Source organism: Ursus maritimus, unplaced genomic scaffold (assembly GCF_017311325.1).
Source record: "Ursus maritimus isolate PB19 unplaced genomic scaffold, ASM1731132v1 scaffold_9, whole genome shotgun sequence".
Taxonomy (NCBI): domain Eukaryota; kingdom Metazoa; phylum Chordata; class Mammalia; order Carnivora; family Ursidae; genus Ursus; species Ursus maritimus.
In genome coordinates, this window is record NW_024427107.1 from 45,189,871 (window position 1) to 45,204,193 (window position 14,323).

A 14,323-nucleotide genomic window follows, 5' to 3' on the forward strand; every position below is an offset into this window, starting at 1 on the left:
AGGAATTCATGACCACTACACCAGGCATAGAAGAAATGTGAAAGGGGACTCTGAATGGAAAGAAAAGTCTACAAGTAGGAGTAAGAAAAATAAGAAACACAAAAGCAGTAAAAATAAGTATAGCTATAACAATCAGTCAAGGGATTTACAAAATAAAAGGATGTAAAGTATGACACCATTTACCTAAAACGTGAGGGGGAGAGGAGTAAAGAATCGGTTCAAACTTAAGTGACCATCAAGGTAGTATAGACTGCTATATGCATAAAATGTTATATTCCAATCTAGTGGTAACCACAAATCAAAAACCAGTGGTAGATGTGCAAAAAATAAAGAGAAAGGAATCCAAATAACAAAACAAATGAACAAAGAAAAAAAGAGGAAAAAAAACACCCCAAAACCAAAAAACAAACCAGACTCTTAATTTAGAGAACAAACTGATGGTTACCAGAAGGTAGGTGAGTGGGGAGATGGGTGAAATAGGTGATGGGGATTAAAGACTACACTTGTGATGAGCACTGAGTAATGAAATGTATAGATTTGTTGAATCACTACCTTGTACACCTGAAACTAATATACGTTAGTTACATACTCCTGTATGTTAACTACACTGGAGTTAAAATTTTAAAAACAAACAACGAACATTTGCTATTTCTCATAATTTCTATGGGTCAGAAATTTGAGAGTAGTTTGCTTGGGTGGTTTTGGTTCAAGATCTCTTATGAGGTTGCAGTCAAGATGTCAGCTGGGATGGAAATCATCTGAAGGCTTGCCAGGCTGAAGGATCCACTTCCAAGAAAGCTCACTCATATAGCTGGCAAGTTGATACCAGTTATTGGCACCAGGTTCAGCTCCTCTCTTCCTGGGCCTCTCTAAAGGGCCATTTAAGTGTCCTTAAAACATGGTGGTTGACTTTCACCAAAGAAAGCAATCCAAAAGAGAGCCGGGCAGAAGCTATTGTTTTTATGATCTAAAGTCAGAGTCACATAGCGTCATTTCTGCTACGCTGCATTCCTTTGAAGCAAGTTACTAAATCTGGCCCATACTTGAGAGGAATTAGGTCTTATCTTTTGAAGCAAGGCATGTCAAAGAATTCGGGGACAGATTTTAACACCACCACACGGCACTATGCCAGGTTTCGCTGACCTAATCGAATACCCACTGAACCATCACACGATCTGAGCAACATAAAATACTGACTTATTTTATGAAAATATTGATTAAAAACTGCAGAGTCAAAGGTAGAGAACACATACATATTGTGTGTATGTCTGTGTGTGTGTGTGTGTGTGTGATAGAAGAGGAAAAAAACGAGAGCTTCCTGGTTTCTTGGGGGAATTACTCAAAAACAGCTTAAGGGAAAGCCAACAATATAACAGCTCACATCGCAAGGAGTGCTACATCTAGAATTTATCTCTTAGGATCTTGGTAGAGAGATGGGGGATGAAAGGGGTCTGATTTTGCCCCCTTTACTGTCTTTTCCTCAGAAGTTTTTGCCACAAAATCAAGATTTCAAGCCTTAGGGCAGACTCAAAGTTAGAAGCAGCCCATTTGAGCAGAGCAACCTATTTAGGTCCAGTCAGTGCAAACAGTTCCCTTGCTTCACAGAAGCTGCCCAACAGGTCAAGGTCACTGGCAAACAAAATTACAATGGGAGAGGAACATATACAAATATGGACACCTGCATTCAGTACTCCTCACTTGGGTGCAGCAGAAAAACTAATACTCAAGCTTGTTTTCTGAACATTGGGTCCTGAGCGTTAGATGGTCGGTGACCTCTTAGTTTTTAAGTATGTTTCCTCTGACTTTAAGCAGCAGATTCCTCTCAGCAAGAGAGCACTGTGTACTTTCCAAGGTTGGACATGGTAGCTTTCAGAGCAGAGTGAAAATACTGTGTTGACAGCCCTTTGCCTGCTTAAGGCAGCAGGGTTGTTTACTTGGGCTGGAGCACAGCTCTGCTGAGGCAGAGAGCCGTGGTCCCATCATCAGGGCTGCCTAGCAACAGGTCCATGCCATGCCACAAAATTTCAAACTGGTCTGGGTCACAAGTACCCATTTGAGGGGATTTCCATATGACAGTCCTGCCCTCACTTTGTCATATTGCTCCTAAAATCTGAGTCACAGTGTGAGATGCAAGAGTAATTATTCAAGTGTCTCCCGGAATTCTCTTCTTGGAAGAGTGAAAAAGAATACTTGTTCTTTGAGCACATTTCTTTAGATACTCCAGAGATTTGGTCACTTCAGGTTACTGAAAATATTGAACTTTAGTTAAGAAACAAGTCAGTTTAATATTTAGCGAAGTAGCTGAGTGTGTACTGTGATCATACTAGGAACAAAAATAATGCATTTTAAAGACATAGTTTGTCATTAGAAATGGTATTACCAGGGAAAGAAATCCTATGTGGGCATAAAGGTTTATCCCACATCAGATTGCAGGGATCGCACATGGTTTAAAAAGAGACTAATCTATAATTCATTCATGTATTAAACAAGCATTTCTGGAATGACTACGAGACAGACCAAGTAGCTAGGAAAGTTGAAACATTTGCCACCTGCATTCCTAGAGCTCACAGTATGGCAGGAAGGAGATAATAAGGCATCTTCAAGTGTTGAGGGGAATTTAATGAGTGTTTGAGAATTATAATGCGTAGAGGGAGAAGTTAAAGTAAGGGAGGAAGGTTTGGAGATTAGAATGTTCTTGAGGAGGTGGGGCGGGGGGTCCTCCATGCTGGAGAGTACATGGGATATATGCAGGTCACCTCCCAGGTTGTCCTGAAAATAGAGCCAACAGCAACATACCCCTTCCCGCCACCGATAGAAACTGGGCATAAGATGGTATTTTTGTTGTGTAAAATTGTGACCCTGTGTATCTTTGTGGTAAACTACTATTGACATTGGCCTTGCTTTGCATTATTTATGATTTTAAAAAGCAATATTGATTGTATTACAAAGGGACTATTTTTCCTCAGTGGGTTTATCGATTAATGTCTGTTGCAGTTAAAGTTTCGACGTAGCCACTATGGACTTGGGTCACTTAATCCTTCTATCAAATGTCTTTATTAGCTACTGTGCACTATGTACTCAGGAACTCAACATTAAGTGGATTTATGTTCAGATCAGGTTGAAGGCTTGGGTTTAGGAATTAGTGTTTTTTCTCTATTTCAGTCTTCAGACACTCTTCGTGGATAAATTCAAGGTTAGCAGGTTAATATCAATTTATGCCAGTTCGAGTCTTTAACCAGAATATATAGAAGGTAGACTATCAATCTTAAACCATTGTTTTCATTACCTCTTAAGGGGATAAAACTAAATCTTTCCATCTTTTTATAGTAACTTTGACAAAACAACGTACAGGAGATGTTGGATGTATGCTTTTTTGGGGCAATGATAATGGCATATTCATTGCCGCTAATTACAGAACCGTGGTTAACATTAACTAGTTAAGTCAAATACCAGTCGCATTTGCTGAGTAGTGCTAACATTTTGGAGGAAGCCCAATTTAGGTTTATCTGGAATGTTTAAATATTTAGTTCAAGAGTCATTTCAGATCATAGGTACTCACTTCCTGTTAAGATTAGCTAGCTAATATCCAGCTAGGATGGGGCAGCAGGACAGAGAGGAAAAAATAGGTAAAATAGATTCTATGTTAAAAATGACACAGTTGGATCATTGATAAACTTTCTCTAAAGTTTAAATTCAATTAATTAACATATAATGTATTATTGGTTTCAGAGGTAGAGGTCAGTGATTTATCAGTCTTATATAATACCCAGTGCTCATCACATCACATGCCCTCTTTACATTGATAATTATAATAAATGGGAATCTTGAGATTGGCAAGGATAATGAAGGAGTTAAAGCAGAGAATAATATTGAGATAGGTGTAGAGATAGATGTGATTTAATATTTCAAGTAGAGAAAAATAAACATAGATGTTTCTTACCTACTTGATTTAGCTCTTGTTCTTGTCTTTGTGTGAGATTCAAATTTCATAGTACAAAATGTGTTCTTGAGATCTGGGGTTTTCTCCAAAATGGATTTGTTTTTGAATGCAATGCCAAGAACATCAACAAATAAAGTTTAATTATTCATTGCTCTCTTTTTCCCCCTTTAGCTTAGTCTTTAGAATACTTCTCAACTGTGAAACCAGTTATCATCCAAAAATGGCATATATAATATTCTTTCTTCACAATTTGACATACCCAAGACGTTATTTTTCTTCCAAAGATATTTCACCTTATTCTCTTCGATGTATATATGTGCTAAGGGTCAGTAAATTGTTTTCATTAATATTCTGGAAAGGAAAATGGTTGCAGGATCTTCTGAAACTTGGATTTCTTTGGAGTTGGCAGACCTGAGTTCACATTATGTCTTACTTCATACCTCTGATTCCATACTTCCTAGTAATGTAACATTGGGCAAGTCACTCAACCTCTTAAAGCCTTTGTCACTAATCTCTAAAATGAGAACAGTGATGACACCTGTATAAAACTGTTTTTAAGGATTAGATTCAAGTCGAGTATTTAGTACAGTTCCAAACACGACAGGAAACGTTAGCTATAACTGCGATTGTCATTCGAAGTATTTGTCATGGGCTGAATTGTGTCTGCCCACCCCCAGATTCATATGTTGAAGCCCTAGGCCCCAGTTCCTGAGAATGTGAGTATATTTTTAGATAGGGTCGTCTAAGAGGTAATAAAGGTAAAAGGTGGCCACATGGGTGGGCCCTAGTCCTATATGACTGGAATCCTTACAAGAAGAGATTAGGTTATAAACACGGAGAGGAAAGGCCACATGAAGATGTGGGGAGGAGGTGGCCATTTCCAAGACAAAAAGAGAAATTTCAGTAGAAAGCAACCCTGCTGACACCTTGATCTTGGACTTTTAGCCTCCAGAATTGTGAAAATTCAGTTTCTTCTTCTTCTTCTTTTTTTTTTTTTTAACATTTTATTTATTTATTTGAGAGAGAGCAAGAAAGAGCAAGAGGGAGAGAGAGAAGCAGACTCCCCACAGAGCAGGGAGCCTGACACGGGGCTCAATCCCAGGACCCTGAGACCATGACCTGAGTCGAAAGCAGATGCTTCACTGACTGAGCCACCCAGGCACCCTGTGAAAATTTAATTTCTGTTGTTTAAACCACCTAACCTGTGGTACTTGCTACAGCAGCCCTAACAAACTAAATCAGTTCTACTGACAAAAAGAGTGTATTCCTAAATTACAAGTGTAAGATAAGGAACCTTTCTGAAAGCTACTAAGTTTGGTCTGTTTCTATCATTTTCTTGCAGGGAAAAACATCCACTGCGTGCTCTAGTCTCTGGCCCTACGTCGCTGTCTGTAGGATTTGGCTAGCCGGAGTTAGGCCTCAGATGGAACACAGACACAAAGGTCATGTGACTGCTGTAACCAAGATGCCCCGGAGCATAATATCAACAGCTTCATGATTTGGCATCTGTTATGTCAATACTGGTTGGAGCAATAGGTCTGGGGGTGACGGAGGCAGAGGTGAATCAGAGGGTGACTTTCATATTTAAACATCACTCCATGAGAATGGTTTGTATTTTTCTCCAAGCAGAGCAAAAAATATTGTTTGCTCATTTACTGTTATTATGGGAACAAAATCATTAAACACTATAGATTTTGTTTTCCTGAAACCAGATGGAATCATGGTTTCATTGCAAGTGGGGATGATAATGACCACACGGATGGCTGATTGCTCTTGGCAGACAACTCCTCTGAACTCCAGGTGACTCTTTTTTTTTTTGTTCATAGCAATTTGGACTTCCTTTCATTCCTTCGTCCAAGCCCATCCTTGCTGACTGCTCATCGGTCCTTCGCTCTACTTGTTTTCCTCTGGCAGACCAGTGGAGGCCAGATGTGGGCGCGTGGATGACACTGACGACAAGAGAATCATCTTGCCCTCCTTTCACTAAACCAAGGCTCAACTCCTCCAGAGACAGGAAGCGAGGACGTCCCCATCCCCACAACCCTCAGGAATGTCTGCGGCCATACTGAAGCCCTGAATGCTCCCTCACGGATGAAAAGCAACTTAGTGGAAGGAAAAAAAGAAAACAAACAAACCTAAGTCATTAACAAATACCAGGCAATGTACAGGAGGTTGGTTCTCCATAGGCGCTCGTAAATCACAGGTGGTAGGGAACAGCCTTTAGTCCGAGTCTCTGCAGGCCTTTCTGGAGGGTCGTGCAGGTGCAGGGGGCATGAGAGAGTAAGTGTTTCCTTAAAGTTTTCATCCTGGGGGCCTTGCTTATCGCACCCTGGTCCTGCCGCTACTACTCGCCGCTGGCAGCATGGAGCTGGCAGCTGGGAAAGGAGAATCGTGGTTTGTAGCGTCCCCAGTGTCACAGAGCAGAGTGGCATTTAGCGTGAAGCAACAATAGCTTAGGAGCCGTCGCAGTCACTTAGCCTAAACCTCGTGACCACCCTGAGAGGCAGGACAGATTCCGTCCCCTCCACTTCCTTAGGTCAGTGACCTGCTGAGGTCTTGGGAGTAGAACTGGGATGGGGCTCTAAGGCTTAGTAGTGTCGTGATGCTCCGTCTGCCCTCAGGTCACGCCTGGGAGGCCAGCAGCCCTGCCTGGCTGGATCCAGGCCGGATCCTCACTCGATCCAAGCCTGGCCTGATCCCCACTTGATCAAGAGCACTGTGAAGATGTGTCACACTTTCCACCCACCTGGCCTGGCCTATCAGCCTCAGTCAGCCCCCGGCCACATTGTTCCTTGTATCTCACAACAATTTCATTTACAGAGAACTTTCATTATTGTGGGATATCTGAGGGCTACCTGGAACGTTCCCTGCCCTGTGTTTTCCAGAAAATAGATTATCAGGAAGCCCTTGATCTCTGCCAGCAGAAGAGATCCAAAGATCTCTGGATCTCTCCGGCACAGTGACTGTTTAGACCTGTGTTTCCTGCTATATTATGCAACCAGAAAAGGAGGTGCAAAGAGTACAGGTTGGAGGTACAAGTCCCATGTCCAGATTTTTCCCAGCTGGGAAGGTCCAAGTCTGGAAATTGTGCCCGTGCTCTAGCAGCTAGGGTTTTGCCTGCCTTGCTCTGTAGAAAGAGCACGGCCTGGTGGAAGCGGCAAAGTCAAACCATAAAAATTGACCTCGGGCCCGTGAGGTGATTACACGTTGAGTTTATACTCAGTGCCCAAACCTATTCCACCTTGGCCTGCCTGCCTGCAGCTTCTACGGTAAGGCGTTTCTGAGCACGGGGGGTTGGTCCAGGCAACAGCGCTGGGGAAAGAAAATCAAGTGTTTTGTGCTGCCTCCCAGTCAGTGTGCCAGCGTCCTGAGCAACTGTGAGAGAGGCCAAGTTCAGATGGCAGACAATCTGTGGGGCTTGGAATTCCCCATGAGGTTCCCATGGAGATTCCCCTGAGCCCTAGGCTTGGAAGGATCAGGAGGAGCTTGTGTTAATGAGGAAGGAGGGCCCAGAGTGTCTGGGTTGGAACTGCGGTGGGCGACCCTAGTGCCTGGCCTTGTTGGGGATGGGCCTTGGTAAGAAAAGCAACTACTTAAAAAGTTTGCTGAGAGGAGCATTTCAGGTACTCTCTCTCCAGGCATGAGGTAAACTCCCTTGGAAGGCCTTGGGGATCCTAAGAGGGTAAAGTACCATTCCCAGCTGCTCTAGTTACTCTCCTGGGACACTGTTGTCTGGGCCAGAGGGAGCAGAGAAGTCCCTCAAGCCCTGAGGTAGCCTACCTGTTAGTAGCTATTTGATGCCTCCCTGCAAGGCCCAGCCACATACTCCCACAGACCCCACAGATGTGTCACCCTGACCCACGCAGGCCTGGAGTGGGAACGAAGGCTGAATGGGCTTCTCAGTGGGACTCCCTGCCATGCGAATCGAGATGCTTGGACAAGAGGCCAGAGTGTTGTCAGTCTGCTTGTGCCTGTTTGTTCATTCCTTCATTTATCTAAGTAGAGCTCTCGAGATGGGCTATGTGTCAGGTTGGACGCCAGGCCCTTGGGGTGCACAGGTGAGCAGGCCAAAGTCACTGCTGAGCCCAAAATATGGAGAATGTGCAAGTTTGAGTGATTCCAGTGCAGTACTGTGCCTTTCCACAGCAGCCTGGTCCCCATGGTGAAGGATGCACTAGAGAGGAAGAGCTCCTAATTCAATCGTGCAAGATCCGGGAAGGCTTCCTGGAAGAAGCGATAGCTAAGCTGAGACCTTGGGCCTAGTTCAAACCCAAGCCCCCACTTTGCTCTGTCTGTGAAGCATACCTCTTGTCCTTTAGTCCGGCCTGTCTTTCCACATGTGCTCCTTAGCCTCTTCCCTTTGCTGGTCTTGTCCCGACCCCCATCCATACACTGCCCCCCACATCAAGCCTCCTTTGTCTCTAAATCTTTATTGGGTGTTTACTCTATGCCAGGCACTGAGCTAGCAACTTGCCGAAGATTACCTCAGAGTCCCTCGATGAGATAATCCCAGTTCAGCTTGAGTAAGCCATGAGATCTTGGGGAAGATGGTCAACCTCTCTGCGGCTCCATTTCTGTAACTGTACAATAATCCTCGTGAAAGTACACACACCAGAGCGCTCGTGCCAGGAATAAGGATATTCACATACGTAAAGTGCTCAGAGTGACCTCGGGGGCATCTGAAGAGCTGCCGAGTATTTGCTAATGTACCAGTAGCCTCCATTTTAGAGACGAGGAAGCCAAGGTTCAGAGACGTGTGTCCCAAAGTCACACAGATGGAACTTGTCAGGGGCAGGATTTGGAGGCAGGCTTTCTGACTCTGTGTCCAGAGTGCCCTTCTCCATGACACACAGCTATGTCTGCTCTATGGCTGCCTCTGACACCAGCTCTGGTTCAGAGCCCCATCTATCCGCTCCCATGCCCAAGGCCACGACCCCCTGCCCTGCTAGACTGCCTGCCTCCCGAGCGGCTGGAGCAGCCGAGCCCCTTCCGGCCCCTGCACGGCCCACACCCACACCCTGGCACGCACAAGAGTTTGGGCCCCGAGGCCCCTCTCTGCCCGAGCCCATCCACTCAGACTGGCTGTGCTTGTGCAGAGGTGGCGATGGGTTGCCTGGAAAAAGCTGTGTGGAGGGGAGGAGGCAGCAGGAGGACAGCCGAGGATGCTGGGCTGCTAGAACAGAGGGAGATGGAGGGAGGGTCCTAGCGGAGGGGCAATGGGGCCAGAGGAGCGTAAACCAGTCAGAGCGAGGCTGGTGGGGAAAGAAGAGTTGCAAGTAAAGGAAAAACATTGCTTTGTGGAGGCTTTTTAATGTGACAGCTTATACGCACAACACTGACTAAGGCACTGAGCACAGACTTCAAGTGGAAATTCCTACCATTGTTCTAAAAGGTCTCAGAGCAACTCACTAGGTCTCTGTGAGCCCACCCTTCAGTCCTTTTGGCCATTTGGCAGGAAAAGTGGCCTCATGAAGGTGGGATTGACTGGAGTGGGAAATTGGGTGAGAAACTGGGGGCCGCAATCTCCAAGTTTGTGCCCTTTCTGTGAACTTGGGAGAGATGACTGTCTTTCCAGAGCCTGTTTCCTCATCTGGAAACTAAGGGAAATTTTGCAGTTTTCCTCTGAGGGGTATTTTGAAGAGTAGTTATAGACCGTTTTGCAAGTACAAAGTGTCAGATGTACAGAAAGAATGCTGGCATTTCAGAAAATCTACAACTCAAGTTTTCAAATCCACTATTATTTCCATCCAGGGGCATTTTCCTAAAAAGGGGCCAGGTTAGTCCCAATGGATTCAATACTGTATTCGTCTACTCCTGAAGAAAAAATATCAGAGTTATTTATTTATTCAAGTTTCGTTTGAGACATTTCGGCCCATTATCCTCTAGCTGGACCATTGAACCTGTGCTCTGAAATGAAAACCAGCTGACTAAATAAACAGTTGCATATGGAAAAGAAGCAGGAAACGCCTTTCCAAAACTAGTAATATTAACAAACTTCCACAGGACACACGATCCATAATTAATGACAATTTTGGGGAAAAAAAGAGACATAAAAACTTGGAATTTGAAATATGACTCTGAGAACAGGCTGGTTTTTTTTTTTTTTTTCCCCTCAGAATCTGTCCACCCTTTTTTCTGGCCCCTTTTCTTTCTGACAGCCACATTTATTCAAATTCTTTCTGTAAATGTCTTTAGTCTGAGGATTTAGATCTCGGGATTCAATCTTTCTTACCCAGACTCCCAGAATGGCCTGTCAATAGGAGCTTATTAAAAAAAAAAAAACAAAAACAAAAAAACACCTCAGTATGTCACATGACCTGATGTAACAGATTCTAGTTAAAGTCACAGGAAGGTTGGTCTTGCTTTCAGAAACCAGTTCTCCGGCAACGCTGCTGTTGGGGTCAGATTCAGTGACATCGGACCACATGCGAGGGCAGACTCTAGTCTTGGCACCTAGGCCAAGATTCAGCAGGCTGCCGGTGCCTAGGGAAGGGCTTGATCTCCTGGACCTGCTCCTTAGGAGAAGCACCCCATCTAAGGCTCTGGAACATTCCCGTTCCAGTGCAGCCCATACAAAGCCAACATTCAGGAGCCATTCACCAGCATGTGCCAGGCGATCATATCACTCCCCATGCTTTCTCTCCAGTGTGTTTGGGATAGAAATGGCTGGTGGCCCCAGAAGAATCATGGTCTCCTTCCAGAGTGAACAGGTGCTGTTGAAAAGCAGCTAACAACCATCCAGGGACTCCATTTCTGAGACCCTCCAACCCTCCCCAGGTGATTCATTCTGGCCGGTGAAATATGAGCCTGAGTGATGTGACATTTTCTGGCTATGGTGGTTAAGCAGCCAGCGTGTCTTCCCTCACTTTCTTCCCATCTCGGGGCAGGAGCCTGGGGCCTGGAGTCACTGTGTGGAGGAGAAGCCCAGGACAGCTGCCTGACCAGGACTGTCTGCTTAGCGTTTATGTCAGCAGGAAATAAACTTCTGTGTTCAGCTGTTGGTATGTGGAGCTGTTTGTTACCCCATTCGCCCAGTGACTAAGATCATGCCCGTGCAGCATTTCCTAAACAGCAAAGGGCCTTGGGTTAAGAGGGAGTTCCCCAGCTCCTACCTTTCTCTGTGCGGAAACACCAGTCCTGCCCACGTGCCTGTGGCCTCGCTGGGGTCTCTGGGAGTTTCCCTCTCTCCATGCTCCCAGATGGAGCCTCTCTGTGGGGAAACAGTAAAGCAGGTGTGGAAGTGAAAAGCATGGCCTCTGAATCAGCGGGCTCAGGTTCAACTTCAAATGACACCGCTTACTAACAGGTGAGGCCTTGAGCGAGTAGCTTAACCTCTCTGACTTCAAATCCTGTCTTCTCAACAGGGGGATATTACTTCTAGAGGCGTCAGGAGGAATAAACGGAACACTCCGTGTAAAGTACCTGGCACACAATCAACACAGCAAGTGTTAGCACGACTGTTACTATTTACCGAGCCTGCTCCAGCATCACGGCCATGCAGACCGACGCACCCGGCAATACCATTGCGACTCTGGTCTCTCCTGCTTCCTCTTCACGACAGTAATTCCCACCAAGAACTCACACTTCTCTTTCATGGGTATTTGTATTACTTCTACCTCTATCCCCCAGATGTCACCCCTTTTTCTAGTCTTTGCCTGAGGTGCTACAACTAATTTAAGGACTTAGAAGCATTTTGCAAAATGAGAAGTAGGTGGATCCAAAGGAAGTGGGCCCAAATGCGCGTTGAATGAACACTTCTCTGCTTCAGGGGACAGTGGACCCTGTTCCAGAACTACCGTCCTCGTGTGTCAGCATTGCCCGCCATGGCCTCTCCCCAGGGCTCTGTGTTGCCAGAGGCTCTCAGGAGCTGTTGTAATGCAGAAAGCCAAAAGGGGAAAGGGATGAGAAGTACCCCGACTGGTATTGGAGAGGGTGTCCTCCAGCACTTCAGAGGAAAGAGAAGCATGTTTGGGGTGAGAACACAACAGATGGAAGAGAAGAACTGCGAGCAGAGTGACCCAGACATCTCTCTCCTTCATGATGGTCAAAAAGCACAAATAAAGAACAAAAGTTAATAGGGCTGCTCTGTGGGAGCTGGACTGTCTCTCGAGTATCACGGTCTTACTCTGTGACTGGACCCAAGGGGCCCCAGCGTCAGTAGAGTCATAACACATTCTTGCGGAGCTTGACATGAGTCTTACGATCAAGTCAAGGAGTTTATTTGAAAATTTAAGTCAACACTTGCTGCATTGTTCAGTTGAGGGACAGGATCTAGGGGTGCATCTGGGGCAACAGGTGTAAAAAATCCATTGGAAATGCTGGCAGATTCCCAAAGTGAGGCGGCACCAAGCATGGGTTGCGACCACCCATGCTTGGTTCTCAGCTCTGTAAATACTGAACAAACCAAGAGGAGCGCAGCCGTAATGAAGGCAGCTCAGGCTCTCAGGACGGTCTCCTCCTCTTGCAATCAATCAACCGTCACGGTCATCTGAACACCTTGGAGCCTTGACTGTTGGTCTCATGTTAGGTTCTGGCAGGAGGAAACTTGAAATCCCACTGATTCCCCTCCTCTAGCATATGCTTTGCTAAGCTCAGATGGTCATAGAAGCTGAGGTTGGCCAGTGAGACAGAGGGCTGGCACTTCCCTGGAGGTGTGGGGTGAAAGAAGAGCATCCTTCTCATCCTTCCCATGATGGAAAGACCTGGAGAGTGAAGTTCCTGAAGAAGTTCCACTGGGCTCCCTCGCTCCAGTCCTGTGCGTGGAGGGCATGAGGCATTCAGGCAGGTACAGATGCCATGGGGTTGCCCGCTCTGCTCACCGCAGCATTACCTCCACGTGGCTTGCAGGGGAACACTGTGTTACTCAGCCGTCCCTAGCATGAGGGCTCAAAGGTGAGTGACATTGCACCAGAGGTGACTCAACCCTTTGGCTCAAGTCTCTGTCCTCTATTAAATGCAAATATCCTTGAACAAGAGATGCCATCATGGGAGACTAGAGAACCGAGTTCTAGTACCAGTTCCCCTCTCAGTTCCTGAGAGACAGTGGGCAGCATCCTTACAACCGGGTCACAGGACACCCTCTCTGAGGGACCTTCAAGGGCTGCCAGGAGTCCAAGGGGAACTAATAAGGATGAATGACCCTCACACTTGAGTGTGGTCTTTTCCAGAGGGCAGCTTAGGGGGGAAATGGAGGCGGAGAGAAACTGGGAGGCTGTGGGCCCTGACAGGGAGCTCTACTATCTGGCTGGGTAGGGGCTGCCCAACACAGTGAAGTCAGTCCTCACAGGCTAGGGCCCACAACGTGACACTCTGGACAACTGTGTCCTGAGCCCTTAGGAGGAGGCAGCCCTGTTCCCAGAGATGTGATACCTTGAATCCAAAGCCTCTATCTCTTGAGAGGAAGCTGGAGAGAGGATTCTGGGATAGCTCCTCTCTCCTGCATGAGACTAAGAGATAAGCTAGCCAGAAGGTAGAGGTACCCATTGTGTACTTGATTATCCTTCGATTACCAAACTAATGCCCCCTGAATATTTTATACCATAAACACTGCTTGCCAGTTTTCTCCAATGAAAGATAAGATGGCTACAATTATTTTTGTGGGTTGTTGTTGTTTTGTTTTTTTTTTTTACTTCCGAGGACCACTTCTGTTTGAGTTTGAGTTTTACCCATTTCAGGCAGAGGAGTCACTTTAGCTTGCTTGAAGGAGAGTTGAATTATGTTAGGCAGAGAATTTTGTTGAAGTTGACACCATGCTTCACATTGTGGTGTAGGTTGGCCTTGGCTTAGCTAAGGGTTGAGTGAAAGAGATAATTGCAATGTTTCCTGGCTGTCCAGCAACTTTTTAACCTCTCTTTGCTCTATTTGGGAAATGCCAGCTTTATGAGTCCTACTTTTATCAGGAAGAATCCAGAAAATCAGTTCCCAAACTCCTGTGCAATCAGAGCGCAGGCAACCGAATCAGAGTTACATTTGACTGAGAAGTGAGAGCTTCAAAGAAAAAGGCTCTGGGTGAAACCCATTTTGCTGTCAAGGAGGGCAGCAGAGGTTTCTTTTAGAAGAAATGGGACTGAAATAGTATCAGTGGAGTGGCAGTGCTGGTGGCCTTTTTCCTCGGCGGGGCGGCCGCCAAGCAGCAGCTTCTTCCCCCCAGGGGGTTCCGTAGCATGGATTCAAATGGTCTTCTATGAGATTGGTTCTCCAGGCTAATTCTGAGCTAGCCAATTTCTTTTTCATGAACTCTTTTCTGCTTGATTATCAGAATCAGCCCCTGTGATTTGCAGTGGGGGGTCCTGAAGGATTCAGCAACCAATTGCTAACTCCACCACCCCATCCTACAGATACTCTGAGCCCCGACATTGCTAGCCACAGCAGCGGCAGAAGTCT

The 14,323-nt window shown here is 45.9% G+C and overlaps 1 protein-coding gene across 16 annotated transcripts in view; it reads right to left on the reverse strand.

The window, feature by feature from the left end:
• LOC103661504 (60S ribosomal protein L18a-like) overlaps positions 1 to 14,323 on the reverse strand; it is a 144,138-nt gene that overhangs the window by 115,938 nt on the left and 13,877 nt on the right. For 12 of the 16 annotated variants that reach the window (XR_568123.2, XR_005833635.1, XR_568131.2 and 9 more), the window contains exon 1: positions 3,941 to 4,834. The gene's annotated coding sequence lies outside the window, so the exon portion shown is untranslated. Of the gene's footprint in view, positions 1 to 3,940; positions 4,835 to 8,424; positions 8,521 to 11,052; positions 11,151 to 14,323 lie in introns of those variants that run through there. The other 4 variants (XR_568115.2, XR_005833634.1, XR_005833633.1 and 1 more) reach the window with 2 other exon arrangements.